This window comes from Saimiri boliviensis, chromosome 18 (genome assembly GCF_048565385.1).
Source record: "Saimiri boliviensis isolate mSaiBol1 chromosome 18, mSaiBol1.pri, whole genome shotgun sequence".
Classification (NCBI taxonomy): domain Eukaryota; kingdom Metazoa; phylum Chordata; class Mammalia; order Primates; family Cebidae; genus Saimiri; species Saimiri boliviensis.
Window position 1 is genome coordinate 19,320,718 of NC_133466.1, and position 14,251 is coordinate 19,334,968.

Sequence of the window (14,251 nt, forward strand, 5' to 3'; positions counted from 1 at the left end):
ATAAAACAAAACATTTTTGTCATCTCTAATTTGCAGCTAAGACAATGAAGTAAATTTTTTATTTTAGATATTTTACCTTTAGTTCTAGAATTTTTATTTAATTCTGCTGAGATTTCTCACATCCTCACTCATTATTATCATTTTTCTCCTAAGTCCTGGAACTTAAATTTGTAATATCTCTATGCTAAATATAATTCTAGGTGATAGCATAATAGGTTTCTATTAACTATTTTTTTCTGAACTATAGGTAGCATTTCCTTGTTTTTTTCTGTTTACCAATTTTTATTTTATACTAAACATTGAGATAATATGTTGAAGAAATTTTGAATTCTGCTTTCTTTCAGTAAAGAGCTGAAGAGTTTGTAGTTGTTGTTGTTGCAGGCTGTTAACTTAGCTGGATTCATCTTATGAAACATATATTCTCTCAGGTGAGCAGAAGCTAAAATTTCCTTTAGTCTTCTACTCTTCCAGAGGGTACTTTAAATTCAGCTGTATGGTATGCCCTCAGGCATGTGTACTTCAGGGATTAGCCAAACATTTTCAGAAAACTAAAAGCCTTAAATTCTGTCTACCGATTCTTCAGAAAAAAAAAAAAATACTGCAGTTTTTTTGCGTTAGTTCTGTTTGTTCTGCTCCATACATTTTGGGTAATGGCCTAAGACAAAAATCTGTATAAAGATAAATTTTTCTAGTACTGTTCCATTCTTTCAGAGTTCAATTTCTTTCTAATTTCTAGTTGCTTTGGGCCACTGTACATTAGTTCAGCTGATGGTTCATTGGATGCAAGCTACCCTGCTATACTTGGAAGAACCCCACCCCTCATTGGCATTTATTTACCAATTTAGAATATATTTTTATGTCATAAAGTGTCATAGATTTCTGGTAAAATTTTACCAATTTATTGTCAAGGCCCTTTTATTGGTAGTTTATATATAATCTTTTAAAAACAGTGATGACACTGTATTTAGACTTCCACATAATTTCACCCGCAATGACTTTGTTAATGACAAGGATATTTTTGTCAGTCTATCTCAGTATACACTACAGGAAGACAAACGGTATATAAAAAAATACATATTATCCCCCAAAGAGGTATTAGTATCAAATTCTAATACTTTCAATTGATTTTATTTTTAGAATATTTAGATTTATAGAAAAAAGTGAGATGATGGTATAGAGTTTTCAAACAATCACGCTCAGTTTCCTGTATTATTAACATCTTTTACCATGATGGTACATTATAGAGAGATATATACCTATATCATGTTATCACACACAGTTTCCAGCCTGTCACTGTGGCATGAAGAATGTGTCAGAAAGTATTCCCTCTGCTTGTAGTTTCTGGAAAAGATTGTGTAATATTAGTATCTTTTTTTTTCTTTAAATGTTTGGTGAACTTCATTAGTAAAATGCTCTGTGTCTGGCATTTTCTTCTTTAGAATTGTATTGATTATTGATTCAATTTCTTTACTAGATATAAGTGATGGCAGCGGTGGGCTGTCCTGAGCAGCTACTGCCATCATGCTAGCTGCAGCAGTGGGTGGAGGGGGGTGAGGGAGTGGGGGATATGGGTGGTGGAAGTGGAAGTGGCTGCAAGAGCAACAGTGTCAGTGGTGGGGCCCCTTTGCCCCTTCCCCTCGCATCCCTGTGCCCTGTGTCCCCAAGGTAGCTGACTCTGATGCCTGCCACCCTTTCACAGCCAGGCAGGGCCCACTCTCAGGCCTAAAGCCTCCACTGCTCTGGACCTGGCCTCACGTCACTGCTCTCACCTGCTGACAGTGTTGGGAGGATGTGGGGAAGGTGGACAGTCCCTGAAGCCCAACCCTGGGAGCCCTCTGGAGCCTGTCATCCTAGAGGCCACATGATGGGGCTGGGCAAGTCTCCTGCTGGAGGGAGAGCAGGGTGGTCAGGCATGGAGGAGGGGGAAGAGAAGGGCCCAGCGGGACCTGGAGCTCTCGCCCCAGGCTGAGAGGAGGTGAAACTGGGACTGTACACTCCATTGTAATGGATGGAGCTGGGGACAAGTGGGGTCCCTACTCCTCAGTTGGTAGGGAAGGAGCCCCCCATGGGGCAACTGCAGCCACTGTGCTGCAGCTATGAACCCAGGCACCTCTGTGCTCTCGGGATGGGTAGGCCGCCTTCCTCTACCCCACACGATTGGAAGTGCTTGCTCCCACTGCCTGGCTTCTCCACGCTCTCAGTGCCTGCTGTGATCCTGGATCAAAGTCGGGGCTTAGCCCGGGCACTGTTGCAACTAGGCCGTGTTCACATACCTGGGGTAGTGCTAACACACCAGCCCACTCCCACCTCAGCCCTCTCCAGATTGGTGCAGACAAGCATTGGAGAGAGGTGAAGGGGATGCTGAGGACATCTCAGCACTGGCCTGCGGGAGCCCCTTGGCATGAATAGCCTGGGTGCCATGACCAGTAGCAGGAGGCGGACAGGTTCTTGGGAAAAAGGGGGCTGGTTTCTGGTGAAGACCCACCTTCAAATTGTGGAGGACCTGAAGCCTAGGTGCTGGCTATTGGTCCCATCGTGGTGCTTTAATCTAGGTCTACTCATGGCTGCCCATGGACCAGTCAGCATGCACTTACCCTCTTTGCTGAGAGCTGAAGAGACCACAGTATGACCTGACTGCCTGCAGAGAGGAGCTATCGTCTCTGCTGAAAGCTGAACACTCAAGGGATGACCTGCCTGCAGAGGGAGGTTTCACACTCCAGGACCTACTGTCTGCTAGGAGCTGAACACTTCAGAACATCCTGACTCTGGAAGGAGCTACCCACTGTGGGTCTCCTCTGAGCTGTCCTATTATTCAATAATGCTCCACTTCATCTTGCTCACCCTCCGCTTGGCTGCATACTTCATTCTTCCTGGTCGCGGGACAAGAACTAGGACCTGCTGAATGGCGAAGCCAAAAGAGCTGTAACCCAAACAGGGCTGAAACATGCTTTGCTCGCCACATCGTGGATGAAGAGAAAGAGAAAAGGGCTGCAGCCCTTTGGGGACCCCAGGCCTGGGACGTCCCCAAGCCCAGGTCTCCAAAGAGGGAGACCTGTGGTTCCTGGCATTTCCAAGCTTCCAGGTACCACTGCATTCCCCGGCGCCAACTGGGGAAGCTACTTGTGGTGTACCTGGTCCAGCCAGGGCCTCACGGAGAACTGGCGCCCATGCTGGAACTGAAGCTGCCCGCCCATGGTAGCAGCCAGCATGTCTGTGCACAGCGGCAGGACCCCACACTCTCTCACACACCTACTGCTCCTCACTTGACTCGCCCTTAGCAAGCATGGGATCCCGGCTGATAGCATGAGCCAAGCACAGCCTGCCAAGCTGAGCGGGCGGAGTGAACCCAATGGGCCCCAGCAAAACATGGGCTAAGGCACCATTGGGCACAGAGGTTTCTGGCCAGAAAAGTAACACCCAAAAGCGTAAGTCTGTTCATATCCCAAAACATAAATCTATTCAGGTTACCGATTCATTCTTGTAAGAGTTTGGGTGGATTGTGTCTTTCAAGGGATTGATCTATTTTATCTAAGTGACTGAATTTGTGGGCAGTTTTCTATTGTATTTTTTATTACCCTCTTGGTGTCCTTGGAATGCCTAGTGATGATTCTTATCTTATTTATGGTATGAGTAATCTGTATCTTCTCTCTTCATTCTTGGTTAGCCTAGAAGGAGGTTTACCAGTTTCATTGATGAAACCTGCATTTGGTTTCATTGGTTCTTGTTTTCAGTAGCATTGATTTTTGACTTTAATTTTTAGAATTCATTTTCTTCTGCTTGTTTTAGGCATAGCATGCTCCACTTGGCCTTGCTTCTTAAGGTAGAGGGTTAGAATATTGAGTTTAGATGTTTTTCTTTTCCAATATGTGCATTTAGTGTTATAAATGTTCCTCAGAGGAAAACTTTAAATTCATTCCACACATTTGAGAAGTTTTACTTCCATTTTCGTTTAGTTCAAAATAATTTATCTTTGGATTTCATTAACCTATGTGCTATTTAACGGTATGCTTTTAATCTCCAAATGAATTTACATATTACAGCTATCTTTCTGTTGTTCTTTTAGTTTGATTTCATTATTGTCTGAGAATTCACCTTGCATCATGTTCACTCTTTTACATTTGTGATGCTGTATTTTTGCCCAGAATATGGTTTGTTAATGAATGTTTAAAGTGAACCTGAGAAGAATATATATTCTGATATTGTTGAATAGAATGCTCTATAAATGCCAATTAAATCAAGCCACATGAAATGTATCCTTCCTGATTTTCTGCCTTTCTAATCTGCAGATTTGAAAAAGGAATGCAGTATGACAGCTTGGCAGATGTAATAAATTCTAGTGTTCTCTAGCACTATAGGAAGACTATAGTTAACAATAATATATTAAATAGTTTCAAATAGCTAGAAGGAGTCTATTGAAGATTCCCCACACAGAGAAATACTACATGTTTGAGACAATGGATATGCTAATTGCCATGATATGCTAATTGTGCATCAGAGGTATCAAAATATTGCTATGTACCCCATAAATATCTATAATTATTATGTCTCAATTTGAGAAAAAAAGGAATGCTGATATTTTATACTTCAGTAGATTTGTCTATTTTATCTTTGAGTTCTATCTATATTTATTATTTATTTATTTACTTATTTATTTGGAGATGGAGTCTCACTCTATCACCCAGACTGGAGTGCAGTGGTGCAATCTCACCTCACTTTAACCTCCACCTCATGGGTTCAAGAGATTCTCCTACCTCAGCCTTCCAAGTAGCTGGGATTACAGGCATGCATCAGTACACCCAGCTAATTTTTGTATTTTGTAATTTTTGTATTTGTAGTAGTTTCACCACATTGGCCAGGCTGGTTTCAAATTCCTGACCCCCAAGTGATCCACCCACCTTAGCCTCCCAAAAGTTCTACAATCTTTTACCTCCCATATTTGGAAGATGTGTTGTAAGGTACATACATTTTAATCTCCTTTAAACATTTGCTCCTTTATCATTATGTAATTTCAATATTATTATGTAACTCATGAGAATTTTTTCTTGAAGTCTGCTTTCTCTGAAATCAATATAGCTATCCCAGCTTTCTTTTCATTAGTGTTAGCAAAGTATATTGCTCCCCATTTTTTACTTTTTTTGTTTGTTTGTTTCCATTATAGTGGTATTGCACATTTTTTACTTTTAACATATCTGAGTTTTTATGTTAAAAGTAAGTTTCATATAGACAAAAAGATACTAATTTTTTAAATCCATTCAATCTCTTTTAATTGGTGTGCTTAGATCATTTGTTATTAAAGATATTACTTGATTACTGATTTGGTTGGATATTCTTCTTTGCCACTTCTCTGGTTTTGATGTAACATTTTATATGATTCCACTTTCTCTCCTCTCATACCATATATACTTCTTTAAAAATTTTTTTCTTGTGTTTGGTTTGCTCTTGTCTTGTGATTGCCCTAGTTTGCGATTTACATTTCCAACTAATGTACGTTAACTTCAGATGTACGTTAACTTCTTCATGCTTACTACAGGTACCTTATTACAGAATATACTCAATTTCTTTCTGTCATCTCTTATAACATTAGTGTTATTCATTTAATTTATACATATGTCATAATCACCCAATATATTTTTAGAATCATTACTTTAACAAACAATTGTCTTATAGATCATTTTAGAATAAGAGACGTAAAAAATTTATTTCAACTGTATTTGTTGCTGGTATTCCCCTTTATGTAGATCCAAATTTTTGAGGTATATATTTGTTATAAATAAATATATATATTTATATATATAGATCAAACAAATATATTTGATCTATATATTTGTTATTAATAAATTATATAAAGCAGTCATATTGGTAGTATATTTTTTAACTTTTTGTTGTTTGAGAAAGTGTATCTTCTTTACCCTGGAAGAATAGTTTCACAAGGATATAGCATCCCAGGCTGGTTATTTTTTTCTTCCAAACCTTCAAATAATTCACTCTGCTACTCCTTGCTTACATAGATTTTTTTGTTAGTTTGTTTTTTATGAGAAGCCTATTGTAATTATCATTCTTGTTCTTCTATAGATAAGTTCCCCTACCCTACTCCATCACTGACATCATTCAACATTTTCTCTTTGTCTTTTGTCTTTGGTTTTCTGCAGTTTGAATATATTCCTAGGAATGTACATATTTTGACATTTGTTCGCTTAGTGTTCTCTGAGCTTTCTGAATATGTGATTTTGTGTCTGCAACTAATTTAAAAACAGCCTCTGTCATTGTTATTTCAAATAGTCTCATAAGATTCTTCATTTTTAAGAAGCTCCAAGTGAGTTTCAATGTTGCTAGTCCTTTGAGGTACATACCAGCACTTCTCATTTTATAAAAGAAATGAAGTTTCAGAGATTCAACTGCAACTTATTCTAAATCATGTTTTTAAAAATATGCTATTCAAAGATAAAAAGTATAAATCAACAAATATTAATTATCTCCAGCATTAGCGCCACTACTCAGAGTTGTTGTGACAGAAGGGGCCCTCTCTATTATTACATCTGTTTTCCAGGCTTATTGGAAAAATAATTTAAGTGCTTTTTAAGTTTTGGATTTGGTATAAAATATTTTAACACACAGTTCCACTCAAAATATGAAACAGATAATGAGCAGTGTTTCAAGAGGTATGAAGACTGGTGCTATAAAGTTGTTGGGCTGAATGTGGTGGCTCATGCCTGTAATCCTAGCACTTTGAGAGGCTGAGGCAGGTGAATCACGAGGTCAAGAGTTCAAGACCAGCCTGACCAACATGGTGAAATCCCATCTCTAGTAGAATAGAAAAATTAGCTGACTGTGGTGGTGTGCGCCTGTAATCCTACTCGGGAGGTTGAGGCAGGGGAATCACAGACGTTGCAGTGAGCTGAGATGGTGCCACTGCACTCCAACCTGAGTGACAAAGCAAGACTCCATCTCAAAAAAAAAAAAAAAAAAAAAAAAAAGAAAAGAAAAAAAGAAAAATAAGCTGCTGTCATACCCAGTCATAACCCTTCCTATAACCTGTCATTAGCCTAATGCTATTTCTCATGGTGATCAATCCTATTTGTCTACATAAAAGAAGGATGAGAAAAGAGAAGTGTATATAGGGGCTAAAATATTCAAAGTATTCATTACAGGTAAAGCAGGTAAGATAACAGCTGTTTTTGACAAAGAATACAGATATGATATATTCTTTTGAGAATATTGTGTAAAAGAAGAAAATATCCAAAAGGAAATAAAGCCTGAAGGAATCCTCAAACTACATGAGTAACAACATATTTTAAGCATGAAGGAGCAGTTATAAAATAATAATCTATCTGCCTCCAATCTGTCATTATATTTTTCATCATAACTTCCATAAAAGTAAAAAAGTAGATTATGTTTTGTGGACTTTGACATATGAGGTAATATAAGTGTAATAAAAGAATCATACGAACCCATGTTTCTGGCTTATTGCTCATAAAATTGGCATCAAATGATCATCAATAACTGATGAACAGATATAGAAGTTCTTTGTTTACTGCACCTCTTCAGGTGGCGGTGGTAGATTTATATTTGAAGTTATTGCTCCCAGTCTCCCTTATACCTAAGGATTTGTGCTCTTAGACATTGGTTGTTTAATTTGATAGTGGTTTTCAAGCTGTTGCTTCAAAACATAAGAACTGTCTAATTTACCTGGGCTCAAGATAATTTGTAACCTGCAGTACCTCTTTCAAAACAGTAAAAGAGACTAAAAGGATGCTATGCTATGGCTGACGTTAACTAATTAGGAAATGTATACACAATAGTGACTGCACAAAGCACAAAGGTAGATTTTAGATGATACTAATGGGATTCATTTAGACACTGATTCAAATTTTTCATTCTAATGTTTTTCAATAGTTTTTTATCCATAGGCCTTTTGTTTGTTCTGTTTCATTGGAACCTCTGATTCCTCATAGTCTATTGTAGACCTTTCTATACTTCAGATATACAAGTGTTTTTGTGTGTCATATCTAATTATATATCTATATAAATATATACATAATCATACATGATAATATATATGTCAAAATTGCATTTTTCTTTCAGAAAAACAATATTCCTAGTAAGTTTTTTCTGGTTATATTCATGAATCAAATCTTATTTAAATGAAAATGTGTTAGAGTCACAGCATCCCACTCACATACGTTTTATATTTATAATTCACTTGTGTTCACAAAGATTGAGAAGTAGCAAGTGCTTATGTGATACTAATGTGCATGAGCTTCACTAACTGCCTGACATATTCATACTTGCCCCACCTTCACTACAACTCTGTGGGGCAGCTTCTCCTACTGTTTTCACTTGAATGATCACAAACTGTACACAGCACAGGTGATACTAGATATTTCTGATACTAATATCTAGTATCAGAAAATACTGAGATTGGATTCTGGACAGTATATCTCTCATTAAGTAAAATAATAGATGTGAAATTCAATTTATACCATTGATATCAAAAGCTTTTCCACAAATGTTATTTTTTTCTCTGAACTGCTCTCAATTTCTCCTTGTTCTTATTTTACATTTCTAAAATATTCAATTTTTTAAATTTCATGTAAGTGTAGAGAATACAAAGAAAAATATTTAGTAGCACACTTAAAATTAGTACATTACATAGCTTCAGTCTTAATATTAACACTATCAATGATAAAATCACAAATTTTATTTTTGTATTCTTTGTAACATTACAAAAACAACTTCAATATTTTGTATTATGTGTTTGGTATTATCCTGCATTATGTTGGCTTTTGTTTTTAGCTATGCCAACTTATGAGCATTAAGATTTTTTAATTAGCAAACTGCTTCTTGATAGAATGGCTGAAAATTTTTCCTTGACTATGCTATTAAATATTTTGTCATACTTCTGACAGCAGAAATATCATAAACCTAAAAATAGCTTAAGTTTTTTCACATGTTAAAATAAGAATAAAAACAAAGGGTATAAAGCAAACTTTTTAGTTATAATAAATGTCAAACTATGGCTTTTGGTTACTCTTGTATTCTTATGACAGGAAAGAAACTGAGCAGGCCATATAATAAACTCAATTATACCTGTCTGCTTATTATTATAACTCATGATTATCAGATAAAATGCATGGAGTAAAATGGCCACTTAATAGTTGCATAATGGCAGTTAGCTACAGTATGCAAAATGAAATGTCTTTTATAAAGCTTCAGGGTCTTCTTAAATAGACGCATTAAACTCGTAAGTGTTGGCACAATAGAATTATCTACTTAGCAGATTTCTGGTGTGTTTTCTTAGCTAACTCTAACACATTTGAAACCATTTGACTTAGAGTTTTCTAAGAGTTAATAGCTTGCATTATTATCTGAATTATTTAAATATTTTTCTTATTTAGTATAGACTCTCCAGTATACATCTGTCAGAATAGTTTATGCCTTGAAGCAAGAACTACTGTTCGTTTGATCCTTGAAATCTTATTCAAAGATTAAAAATTTTATAATTTGCATTTCAAGTGATCAGATAGCCATTCAACTATCCAGGTAAAGTATTTGAATAAGGAATTATTGATTAAACAGAAACGTTTAAATCACAAATGGCAGAGAAAATGATTATCAGTCCTCATGCTTTTATTGTAAATTTCATTTTAAAACTTCTATTTAAAAAATGTTTCAAAAGATGTTTCAGTGAATGGTAACTGAAATTTCCTTTGCACCACACCCTGAAAATGAGATGCATCTATTATTTCTAGAAAATACTAAAGGACAATATTACAGTTTTTTTCCCCTAAATTAAGTCATAATGAATGAAAAGTAATCTGCACTTATCTTTAATAGCCAGTCCAGTCCTTTTGTCGGGCTTACGGGGCGTCTGAGGTTTAGATGCTGTGTTACTCTTCTCAAGCTACCATAACAAAATAGCATAGTCTGGGAGACTTAAACAACAGACATGTATTTTCCCATTGTTCTGGAAGCTTGAAGGTCAAGCTTGAGGACTGGCAGTGTTGGTTTCTGATGACGTCTTTCTTTCTGGCTTGCAGACGGCCACCTTTTTACTGTGTCCTCAAAGAGTAGAGAAAGAAAAGAATCTCTTTTGTCCTCTCCTTGTATGACTGCCAATCCTATTGAAAGTCCCTGGACTTTTATACCTTTCTTAACCCTTATTTTTTTTCAAATTGCTCATTACATGACTTGAAATAGTTTACAAGTCACTGCATGATATGATTTGGATCTGTGTCTCCACCCATATCTCATGCTGAAATGCAATCCCCAGTGCTGGAGGTGGGGCCAGGTGGGAGGTGATTGAATCATGGGTGCAGTTTTTAATGAATGGTTTAGCACCATCCTTCTTGATGTTGTCTTGACAATAGAGTGAGTTCTTGTGAGATCTGGTTAAGTGTGTGGCACTTCCCCTCTCTCTGTTCCTTTTGCTCCAGCCATGTAAGATGAACCTGCTTCCCCTTTGCCTTCTATCGTGATTGTAAATTTCCTGAGACCTCCCCAGAAGCTGAGCAGATAGCCAACATCATGCTTCCTTTCAGCCTACAAAACCTTGAGTCAATTAAACTGCTTTCTTTATAGAGTACTGAGTCTCAGGTATTTCTTTATAGCAGTGGCAGAACGGACTAATATACTGCCTTTTCTCTAATTTGCAATCATCTTGAGTATTCTATCCAGGATTTCATGGATGGTTTTTCCATGCTCACATATTCTTTTCTCTAGCAGGCCATAACCAAGCTAAACTTTATATGTGTGTTCAGAAATATGAAAGTCTCAAGACAAGAAACTATGTCTGTGGTTTGTGGCATAGTGACTTATATAGTTAGCACTTATTAAATGTTTATTATGTTAATGGACCCCTATTGACAAAATTCTTAATATCGCTCTTTATTCTCCCACTCTGATGCTTCAAATTTTATAGTAGCTGTAGTCACGTAGTTGAGTCTTTAAACCAGAGGGCAGAAACAATTTGTACAAATTAAGTATAGTGCCTAGAACCAAAGCTAGTATTTCAAATAGAGCTTTTAACTCTTGAACAAAGCTATCAAACAAAGAGTTTTTAACTCTCTTCTTGCAGATCTTCTGAGGAATTTATGGGGGAAGGAGATCAAGTTCAATGACATGGCCAACGACTCAGTCAATCATGTGTATGATTGACTACATAGTGAAACTTCAATAAAAACTCAACACCTAACTTGGAGAGTTTCTGTGATTGCCAATGCTCTGTGTATCACTACATTTTAATGTGCCATGAGGGTGTCACCTTCTGATTTCAAAAGAAGAAGATAACTGGAAGCTTAGGGTCTGAAACTCTGCCAGACTTAGCACCGTGTGTTTTTTCTCTTACTGGTTTTGATTTTGTATCCTCCATGCTATAACGAAGCTGTAATCATAAATATAGTACTTTTCTGAGTTCCATGAGCCATTGAAGTGAATTTTCAAACCTGAGAGGAACCCTCAAATTTGTAGCCAGTTAGTTAGAAGTGAGGATGTCCCTGAGATCATGGAGCATGCAGCTAGTGTCAGAAGTCAGGTGGTCTCATGGAAGACCTGTAAAATTTCGACTAATTCTAGGTAGTTAGTGTTAGAAGTCATTGCACTGATATTTCCCTTGCTGCTAAATACTGAACAATTCTCTGTAATGATCTCAGCCCTTTTTGGACCTACCATCATTTGTAGAATGCTTGTGGCCCCTGTCCATAGTATTCAAGTAATTTGGAGTTTCCTGAAAACCACAGGGAGCCTGGACCATTGCCTGAGGCTCATATGGCCATCTGCCATAGCTTCTGGCATGCCACTATTTTGTCTTATTGAAAGTAGCTGTATGCACTACAGGCTAGTAACTACCTGAATTTTCAGAGTGGATTTTGTGATGTGCCACAGATACTCCTTTTTAGGACTGAAACATGTAGGCTCTCAGCTTTTCAGAATGTCACTGGCTTAATGCCCTCAAATGACAGTCTTTTCTGAAAAAATGCGCCATGTTGAAGACAGCTGCTTTACCCAAGTGACAGCCTGCATTTAATGATGATAGATGCAAGAATATAAAATCCCAGTTCTCTCATTACAATGCAGGCAGGGCTGAAGGCCCATCACAGCTTCAGAGCTCCTGGTAGGTTTGGCCTTTGTTTGGACCAGATCACTGTTTAGCTTTTCTGTCTAGTCCTGTCTCATTTTATTACTTTTTAAAGTTTTCGAACACTCTGTAGAATTCTTTTGAGGTAATCTTTTCAGATTTTGCTTCCCAGGGACCCCATGGTGCAGTAGTTGGCACCATGACTGGCCAGAGAAAGAAGATATAAAATTCAGAAGCTTAATTACCTGCTAGCTCACCATTAGGCCTCCATAACTTGTGTCAGTTGAACGAAAATGAACTTTGTACAAGACAGCAATGTTAAATGATTCGGCATATTATTGAAAGGAATGCAGTAGTAAGTATAGTTTATCTCTATGATGAGTAATCTGAGGTGACAACTGACATAAAGCATACAGAAAGCAAGTGGCTGTTGCTAAGTGCAATTGAGGCTTTGAAGAAAGATAACCAAACTACTTAAGCAGTGATTAGAAATTAAATTTAAAAGCCAGAGTGCTTCCATCAGCATAGCAAGTCCTAACTATAGCCAGAGAGCAGATGAAGCTGAAGACCAAGTAAAGAACTTAATGATTAAACATCAGAGCTTCAAAGAAAGCTCAGTGAAGGGCCAAGGCAGTTCTCCTATGTGAAGTCAAGGCACTGATTAAGAAATGCAAACTTAGTCATGTGATGAAGACATCTGGGTTGATACACTAGGACAACCTTGATTTATAGACTTCCCTAGACCATCTGTTCATGCAGAAGAAGCCCACTCTTCCCTGGTAAAGGCTGACATAAACCCTTCCTTAAAAACAGTGTAGAGGTCTCCCCCTGTAGGAACTCATGTGTCTTATCTGCACTAATCTCCTTTCCTAGATAGTAGACCCATTGCTTGGATGACACAGCTGGAGAAAGTGTTTGGTCAGATAAGGGATGAAAGGGACTATTGTACAAAGAGCTCAGAAGTCTTACTTTCCCTGGGGAGAGAAATGAACTTCATCCTATAAGAAAGGACATAAGAGAAAATGGAAATGTATGGTACAAAAATATCGTTCATAATACATACATAGAAATGAATGAATGAATGACTTAGCTCATATCGCCCCCCCCACCCCAAGAATGTTCTATGTCATATCAAAGCAGAAGTACTTCTTGTTTGTACATGCTAATGACCTGGTTTCATGTTTCATGTTTTAGAAATTATTCCGTTGCTGTTAGACATGTCTCCTCTTCTACTGGAGGAAATTCTGAAGAAGGGTAAGTGCATTTGATTTATCTCTGAACACATATGAGATAACTAACACAGTGTCTGGCTTTGAAATAAAGCACTGGAGCCTCCATGGTTGTTTGTAATTTTAAGGCCATTCTGACTGAAGGCAGACAAAAGTTGTGTCAATGATGATCTGTAAAACATGAAGGCTCATCACTGACTCATGTTTTATCCACATATTCTATATGTTTTTGTATTAATGAGTAAATAGGTGGATAAAGACAATTCATATTTACTTAATCTTTTAACTAAATTCAGTAGAGATGATGGGAAGCTGCTCTCTCAAAGATACCCATTCAGTTAGATGGACTGGTACAGCAAACATCTGGATATGTTTGAATTTAAGTTCACATTATTATATTAAAATGATAATACTAAGTGAACTGTTCTTCTTTAGACTTCAGTCAGATAATCTTTGAAGATCCAAGAGATCTTCCTTGGATCGCCAAAACACATTAAATTTGAGAAATGGATAATCCTAACCCATTCAATTTTGCTTACACCCAGTTACAATGGTGGAAAGCTGTCAAATCCAACCCCAGAGAACAAGGTCATTACCTCCAACAAACTCATGTGGTCAAGCTGTTGATTTGAGGCTTAGAGTAAGCTCTCAAAAAGAGAGCTGATAGCAGTGCCTCTAAGTAAGTTGCAGCCAACTAGCTTAAAGGCATTTAAAGATATTTTATTGGCATCCTAGTCAGGAAATGTAACAATACAACTACATTCCAGTGGCCCAGGATAGTGGTGAACCTTCATGATGCTCTGCTCCAAGTGACAGATGCAAGTCCTTGGAAGCTGTGCTAAAAGGGAATTATAACAAAACTGGCAGCACGATGAGAAAAAAAACAGCCGTGTGGCAGGACATTCACGAGAAATATGGATTCAGCTGGTGGTGTTTACACATCAGAAAA

The 14,251-nt window shown here is 37.4% G+C and overlaps 1 long non-coding RNA gene across 2 annotated transcripts in view; it reads left to right on the forward strand.

Moving 5' to 3' along the window:
* LOC141582056 (uncharacterized) overlaps nt 1–13,446 on the forward strand; it is a 237,752-nt gene extending 224,306 nt beyond the window's left edge. For both annotated transcript variants that reach the window (XR_012514900.1, XR_012514901.1), the window contains exon 3: nt 13,268–13,446. This is a non-coding gene — a long non-coding RNA (uncharacterized LOC141582056). The remainder of the gene's footprint in view (nt 1–13,267) is intronic.
* Nucleotides 13,447–14,251: the final 805 nt, after the last annotated feature.